Genomic DNA, 8,675 nt, shown 5'->3' with positions numbered 1-8,675 from the left:
AGGTCATGATCTCACAGTCCGTGAGTTCGAGCCCCGCGTCGGGCTCTGTGCTGACTGCTCAGAGCCTGGAGCCTGTTTCAGATTCTGTGTCTCCCTCTCTCTCTGCCCCTCCCCTGTTCACGCTCTGTCTCTCTCTGTCTCAAAAATAAATGTTAAAAAAAAAATTTAAAAAAAAAAGAAAAAAGTTTATAACAATCTGCAGTCCCTCTAACAATAAAGGTTTTCATCTTTGGGGAATTTTTGCCATTCTAGTCCATAAGAATAAATATCTCCATATATGTCTAATGGAATTTATCTGATTGTGAATGAGGTTGGGCGTATTTTCACATATTTGAGAACATGGGACTGTGTTCTATGTTTTGTTTGTTAATCTCTTTCTCCATTCTTATTGGGTTGTTAGTCTTTCTTTAAATCTTTTTTTTTTTTTTTGGTGCTCCTTATACATTAGGGAGCTTAGTCATTTGTTTGTAACACAAAATGCAAATATGTTTCCAGTTTGTCACTTTAACTTTTTTTTCATGTAGTAGGGATAATTAATCTTCTATGTTTTGATTTTTAGTTTTTGAAGTTTAGAAAGGCTTTCCCTCCTCCATGGTATAAAGTAATTCACTCAAATTTTCAGTCTTTGTAATTTAAGTTTTTTGTTTCAATTTTAAATTTTGACCCATTTGGAATTAATTCTGGATTCAGTACATGGCATAATCCATCCTCTTCTTTCTAGAAAGTCTATCAAATTGTCCCTATTACCTTTATTGAAAAGTCCATCTTTTTCCCAACTGATTTGAGATGCCCCATTCACCATACACTAGAATCCTTCATTTAGTTCTATTTTTGGATTCTCTATTTTGTTCCACTGGTCTGTCCATTCAGATGACAATCCCGTATTATTTAAATTTTGAAGTTTTAGCATATGTTTTTTTTTTTAAACATTTATTTTATTTTTGAGACAGAGAGAGACAGAGCATGAATGGGGGAGGGTCAGAGAGAGGGAGACACAGAATCTGAAACAGGCTCCAGGCTCTGAGCTGTCAGCACAGAGCCCGACGCGGGGCTCGAACTCACGGACCGCGAGATCATGACCTGAGCTGAAGTCGGCCGCTTAAACGACTGAGCCACCCAGGCGCCCCTTAGCATATGTTTTAAGACTAGCCCCATATGCCCCACACTGCTTTTTTTCTTCCAATTAGACTGTCTGTTCTTGCCTTTGTTTTTACATTTGAACTTTTTTTTTTTTAATGTTATTTTTGAGAGAGAGAGAGAGAGAGACAGAGACAGAGAGACAGAGACAGAGTACAAGTGGTACGGGGCAGAGAGAGGGCAGAGAGAGAGAGAGAGGAGACACAGAATCCGAAGCAGGCTCCAGGCTCTGAGCTATCTGTCCGCATAAAGCCTGATGTGGGGCTCAAACCCACGAACGTTGAAATCATGACCTGAGCTGAAGTCAGACGCTTAACCAATGAGCCACCCAGGCACCCTGACCTTTATTTTTTAAATACTTATTTAAGTAATCTCTACACCCAACATGGGGCTCAAACTAATGACCCTGAGATCAAGAGTTACATGCTCTTCCAAATGAGCCAGTCAGGTGCCCCTCCATTTGAACTTTAAAATAACCCCTACCTATCTAGAGAAAGATATTATTTTCAATGGGATCATGTTACATTCATAAATTAATTTAAATGACATTTTTATAATAAAGGATTTCTACTCAAGAATATGGTATAATTTTTCATTTAAGTCTTTTTTTGTGTATCCTCATAGGGTTTTAAACTTTTTCTTAAATAGGATTTATTTTTTGCTAAGATTATCCTGAAGAATTTTATCCTATTCTAAGTTTTTGTTTGTATATATAAAACTTACAGGAATTTTAGACCCAACTACCTTACATTCTCCTTTTTATTTAAAATTATGTTGGGTGCCTGGCCGGTTTAGTCAGTGGACTATACAACTCTTGATCTCTGGGTTGTGAGTTTGTGCCCATGTTGGGTGTAGATTACTTAAAAATAAAATGTTTACAGGCGCCTGGGTGTCTCAGTTGGTTAAGCACCTGACTCTTGATTTCACATCAGGTCATGCTCTCATGGTTAGTAAGATCCAGTCCGGCAGGGGGCTCTGCGCTGACAGCACTTAGCCTGTTTGGGATTCTCTCTCTCCCTTCCCCACTGTTTCTCTCAAAACTATAAACAAACAAACAAACAAATATTTAAAAGGCAAAACAAAAAATGTTAAAAGTAACTGTAGTAACATACCTGGATAAAGCATCTTTGCAATTAGGAACAATCTATTTTTACACCTAATAAAATCCACCTGGTCTGAGGGTAAGCGGAGGGAATTACTAAATTAGTTTGAGTAGGCTCCTTAAGGACCTATAAACTTATATTCCTTGATCTCTCTAAGCCAAGTTTTTCTCTTCATAAAATGGGAATGACACTAATTTACTTCTCTGCTATTGCAATGGTCCACACTACCTTCATGCTTTATTTCTTAGCCCAGGATTTCACAAATCAGCTCCTTTAGACCTACATCCCATCACAAGGACATTAAAAGAACACAGAAGACTGAACTGCTATGTCTCCAAGGTCTGTACTTTAAGTGGAGCAAGCAGTTCATTTAAAAAACAAAAACAAAAACAACAGGGACGCCTGGGTGGCTGAGTCTCTTAAGGGTCCACTTCAGCTCAGGTCATAAACTCCCCGTCCATGGGTTTGGCCCCAAGCAGTCTTCTGTGCTGACAGCTCAGAGCCTGGAGCTTGCTTCGGATTCTAGGTGTATGTCTCTCTTTCTGCCCCTCCCCCAAATGAATAAACGTTAAAAAAAAATTTAAAAATAAATAAACAAAAAAAGTCCTTTTCAAATACTTTCTCTTTTAAGAGAACAATGCTAATTTTATTTCAATTCCATAACAATGCTACTGGTTTTACCCAAAAGTCAGGCTTTAACTCACTTACCAGCTCAATTATGTAAACTTTCTCCCACCAAAATACTTAAAAAAACAGGGGTGCCTGAGTGGTTCAGTCGGTTGAGCGTCCGAATTCGGCTCAGGTCATGAGTTCGAGCCCCGCGTGGGGCCCCGTGCGTGGGGCCCCGTGTTGACCGTTCGGAGCCTGGAGCCTGTTTCAGATTCTGTCTCCCTCTCTCTCTCTGCCCCTCCCCCACTCATGCTCTGTCTCTCTCTCTCTCTCTCTGTCAAAAATAAATAAACATTAAAAAATATTTTAAAGAAAAAACACATTCTAGGAAAATCTATCCTAGTTACTGTTTTATTATTGTGGCTCAGAGATTATCTCCAAGATACAATCCCAGTCATACAATGATATTTATTTAAATTACCAATTACACACCCAGACACAAAATCCTGAGTACTGTTTCTCTCTCTCCCCACGACCCCCCGACACCTTAAATCACACACACCTGGAATCCCATTACTTGCTTCCCGCAAAGGCTGACTCACCACCCCATCACTCTCCTCAGGCCCTGACTTTCACACACAAATCAATAGCACAGAATAATACCAGCCCCCTTTGCAACATCGCAAACCCCTCCCTTTTGGCGTTTCCAAACCCGTTTCACGTTTAGCAATTCCTCCCCTTGGACCTCCCCAATCCCGTTGCAGGTTTCCAGTCTCCTCCCTTTCGGTCACCCTAGCTTCAAGTCTCAGAAGCTCAGATCCCACAACTCGTTTGCACAGAGGATCCCCACGCCAAACTCCCGCCTGAACAAAGGCCGAAAAAGCGACCAAAGAAGTCTGCGCACTCCTTGGGCGCAATGACCCTCCCAAGAAGTCTCTGGAGTGTAGCCAGGCGCGAGCAGTGAAGAATCAAGACGAATTTCAAAGGGTCCATCCAACGCTCTCCCTGCTCCGAACTACATTTCCCAGAAGGCTCAATGGTGCTAATTATCTTACCTAAACCAAACTAGCCCTCCTTCTGAGTCCGTACAACTCCTGAGGATAGGAGGGTGGGCCAGAGAAGGAACCCCGTTTCAAACACGTCAGAGTAGCTTTTGGAAGCCACTGCCTAAGGCCGTGCCAGCCTTTGTGAGGCCTCCGGTGCGCGGTTCCATGAGGGGGCGCAATCCTTTAAGCAGGGCCTCAGCTAACCCCTTACAGAAATTCTGGCGACCGGGAGCCATCTTGCCTGCCACAGGTAAGTTTCTGACTACATTTCCCAGAGGACTCCTCGGCATCGTTGTGATTCTCGCGTGAATTCAGCCTCCAAGTCACGCGCTGGCGGTACCCTCAGGTCTGCACCCACAACTGTTGCAGCGCTGTGGAGGGTACCGCTGTTTTGGAAGCTTGGAAGGCCCGGGGTGAGGCTCCCTAGGAGAGGGCGGGGCCGGAGGCTCGGCTCTGTACCGCGGAGGAGGTAAGATTGAAGTTGTGTGATTGTGTCTGGCTGGTAGTATGTAGTGAATGACCGTGTGGTTGTAACTAGCTGTTCCTGTGGTGTGTGCTTCCAGTGATTACCCGTGTGCAGCACTGTCTGGGAGCTCGTGACTGTTCTGGTGTGATTGGATGTGACTCGGTGGTGTTTGTGTGTGAGAGAGAGAAAGGGAGAGAGTGAGTGAGTGATTGGGACCACGTGCGGCATTGTGTGTGAAGGTGTGGGGAGCTTGTGACTCAGTAGATGTAATAATAGTGTTTGTTCCCGTTAGGGCGTGTGATTGTGCGACTCTGTGACTGTGTGCTGCAGAGTACAGTTGGGGGTACTTGTGAATTCTATGTGGTTTTATCTGTGGATAGTGTGATTGTGACTGTGCGACCATCTGCGGGCGTGTGGTGCCTGTGTCAGTGCGGTTGTGACTTAATGTCCTCTTGGTAAATGTGTGGTTGTGCTTATGTGACCGTTGAGGCCCAGGGTGTTGGCCCTGTTGCTTTGGTTATGGGTTACCGCTAGCTGTCTGTCCCCGTGGTGGTCGTGTGATTATGTTTTGGGTGACTGGATAAATATATGAGGTTTTTTCACTTAGGTTGTATACCTACATATTATACTATGGTTTTCCCTCGTTTTAAAACTTTTGCAAATGCTATCATATGATCTTTTGTCTTTTATTTTGCTTATTTGTACAACTATGTTTTAGACAATTGTCATATTAAATATAGTAGTGGTTCATTTGTTTTCTTTGCATTACATCCTTTGAAGTATACCCTTGTTATTCATCCCTCCAATTAATGATGGGTGTTTGAATTGTTTCTAGTTTCCGACTTTATACACAGCGCTGCCACAGCTTTCTTTTACAGCGGATACATGTGCATGAGTTTCTCTACCTGACAGTGGAATTGCTGGCTCATATGATATCCTACACTTTACTCAGTAGTACCAAAATAATTACCTAAGTGGGTGTGCACATTTATGCTTGCACAGCAATATTTGAAACTTCTCATTGCTCCATGTTTCTACCAAAACATGATTCTCACAGTTTTAAAAAACATCTTTAGGAGGTAGAGCATAAAGTGCACAAATCCTAAGTATACAGCTGTAACACAATTTCCTAAAGCAACCTAAAGAACATGGCCAGCACCCCAGAAGGTTCCCTCATGCCCCTTCCCAGTTATTTCTCCCACAATCACTGTTCAGAAGTCTATCGCCATTAATTTTACCCATTCTTGAACTTCACATATGAATGGAATTGTATAGCATGTGCTCTTTTATGCCTGGCTTCTTCCACATTATGTCTGAGATTCGTCCAAGTTGTCCACTGTAGTTGTACTTAGTTGTCATTACATGGGGATGTATTGCAATGTATTAATTGCTTACACTGTTGATGGACATTTGATAGTTTACATTTTTTGGCTGTTACAGATTGTATTGCTGCTATGAACATTCTCTGTTTTTGGTGAACATGTAAATGCTTTTCTCTTGGCTAAATATTTAGGAGTGGAATTGCTAGATAATATGGTGGGCATTTGTTTAATAGATTCTACCAATTTCTCATGTGGTTGTACCAATCCATCCAGCAACGTATGAGAGTTGCTCCACATTGGCTCTGTTGAGATTGCCAGTCTTTTAATTATTCTGGTGGTTATGTAGTGGAATTTCATCGCAGTTTTTTTTTTTTTTTTTTTAAGGCTATTTATTTTGAGAGCGAGAAAGCACAAGTAGGGGAGGGGCAGAGAGAGAGGAGAAAGTGAGAATTCCAAGCAGGCTCTTTGCTGAGGGCACAGAGCCCCCACGCGGGGCTCAAACTCACGAGCTGTGAGATCATGACCTGAGCCGAAGTTGGTTGCTTAACCACCCAGGCACTCCTCATCGCAGTTTTAATTTGTTTCCCTGATGGGTAATGATGTTCAGCATCTTTTCACAGGTTTATTGGCTATTTGGATATTCTGGTGTGTGTGTGTGTGTGTGTGTGTGTGTGTGTGTGTGTGTGTGTGTTTTCCAAAGGTTTTTTTTTTTTAATTTTTTAATTTATTTTTTGTTTTTAAATCTTTGTTTATTTTTGAGACAGAGCATGAGCTGGAAAGAGGCAGAAAGATGAGACAGAATATCCAAAGCAGGCTCTGCACTGACAGCAGTAAGCCAGATTTGGGGCTCTAACTCAGGAACCACAACATCATGACCTGAGCTGAAGTTGGATGCTTTACTGACTGAGCCACCCAGGTGCCCCTTGTATATCCTGTTTTGTTTTTGTTTTTTTTTAAATTTACATCCAAATTAGTTAGCATACAGTGAAACAATGATTTCAGGAGCAGATTCCTTAATGCCCCTTACCCATTTAGCCCATCCCTCCTCCAGTAACCCTCTGGTTGTTCTCCATATTTATGAGTCTCTTCTGTTTTGTCCCCCTCCCTGTTTTTATATTTTGTTTCCTTTCCCTTATGTTCATCTGTTTTGTCTCTTAAAGTCCTCATATGAGTGAAGTCATGTGATTTTTGTCTTTCTGTGACTAATTTCACTTACCATAATACCCTCCAGTTCCATCCATTTAGTTGCAAATGGCAAGATTTCATTCTTTTTGATTGCTGAGTAATACTCCATTGTATATATATACCACATCTTCTTTATCCATTCATCCATCGATGGACATTTGGGCTCTTTCCATACTTTGGCTATTGTTGATAGTGCTGCTATAAACATTGGGGTGCATGTGTCCCTTCCAAACAGCACACCTGTATCCCATGGATAAATACCTACTAGTGCAATTACTGGGTCGTAGGGTATTTCTATGTTTAACTTTTTGAGGAACTTCCATACTGTTTTCCAGAGTGGCTGCACCAGCTTGCATTCCCACTGGCAGTGCAAAAGAGATAGTTCCTCTTTCTCCACATCCTCACCAACATCTGTTTTTGACTGAGTTGTTAATGTTAGCCATTCTGACAGGTGTAAGATGGTATCTCATTGTGGTTCTGATTTGTATTTCCCTGATGATGAGTGATGTGGAGCATTTTTTCATGTGTCGGTTGGCCATCTGGATATCTTCTTTGGAGAAGTATCTATTCATGTTTTTTGCCCATTTCTTCACTGGATTATTTGTGTTTTGGGTGTTGAGTTTGATAAGTTCGTTATAGATTTTGGATACTAACCCTTTATCTGATATGTCATTTGCAAATATCTTCTCCCATTCCGTTGGTTACCTTTTAGTTTTGCTGATTGTTTCCCTCGCTGTGCAGAAGCTTTTTATTTTGATGAGGTCCCAGTAGTTCTTTTTGCTTTTGTTTCCCTTGCCTCTGGAGACGTGTTGAGTAAGAAGTTGCTGCGGGCAAGATCAAAGAGGTTTTGCCTGCTTTCTCCTTGAGGAATTTGATGGCTTCCTGTCTTACATTTAGGTCTTTCATCCATTTTGAGTTTATTTTTGTGTATGGTGTAAGAAAGTGGTCCAGGTTCATTCTTTGGCATGTCGCTATCCAGTTTTCCCAGCACCACTTGCTGAAGAGACAGTCTTTATTCCATTGGATATTCTTTCCTGCTTTGTCAAAGATTAGTTGGCCATATGTTTGTAGGTCCATTTCTGGGTTCTCTATTCAGTTCCATTGATCTGAGTGTCTGTTCTTGTGCCAGTACCATACTGTCTTGATGATTACAGCTTTGTAGTATAGCTTGAAGTCCGGGATTGTGATGCCTCCTGCTTTGGCTTTCTTTTTCAAGATTGCTTTGGCTGTTTGGGGTCTTTTCGCATTCCATACAAACTTTAGGATTGTTTGTTCTAGCTCTGTGAAGAATACTGGTGTTATTTTGATAGGGATTGCATTGAATATGTAGATTGCTGTGGGTAGTATTGACATTTTAACAATGTTTGTTCTTCCTATCCAGGAGCATGAATCTTTTTCCATTTTTTTATGTCTTCTTCAATTTCTGTCATAAGCTTTCTATAGTTTTCAGTGTATAGATTTTTCACCTCTTTGGTTAGATTTATTCCTAGGTATTTTATGGTTTTTGGTGCAACTGTAAATGGGATCAATTCCTTGATTTCTGTTTCGTTTGCTTCATTGTTGGTGTATAGGAATGCAACTGATTTCTGTATATTGATTTTTATATCCTGCAACTTTGCTCACTTCATGAATCAGTTCTAGCAGTTTTTTGGTGGAATCTTTAGGGTTTTCCATATACAGTGTCATGTCATCTGCAAAGAGTGAAAGTTTGACCTCCTCCTGGCCGATTTGAATGCCTTTTATTTCTTTGTATTGTCCGATTGCAGAGGCTAAGACTTCCAATACTATGTTGAATAACAGTGGCGAG

The 8,675-nt window shown here is 41.3% G+C and overlaps 1 protein-coding gene across 3 annotated transcripts in view; it reads left to right on the top strand.

Moving 5' to 3' along the window:
- The first annotated feature begins 3,304 nt into the window (after window positions 1-3,304).
- Window positions 3,305-8,675, top strand: part of ZNF566 (zinc finger protein 566) — a 29,851-nt gene continuing 24,480 nt past the window's right edge. For 2 of the 3 annotated variants that reach the window (XM_007096838.3, XM_007096837.3), the window contains exon 1: window positions 4,278-4,364. The gene's annotated coding sequence lies outside the window, so the exon portion shown is untranslated. Of the gene's footprint in view, window positions 4,146-4,277; window positions 4,365-8,675 lie in introns of those variants that run through there. The other variant, XM_042969057.1, reaches the window with a different exon arrangement.

The sequence above is a fragment of the Panthera tigris genome, chromosome E2 (assembly GCF_018350195.1).
Source record: "Panthera tigris isolate Pti1 chromosome E2, P.tigris_Pti1_mat1.1, whole genome shotgun sequence".
NCBI lineage: Eukaryota > Metazoa > Chordata > Mammalia > Carnivora > Felidae > Panthera > Panthera tigris.
Note: the sequence above shows the minus strand (reverse complement) of the source record. Positions and strands in the feature narration are given on the sequence as shown.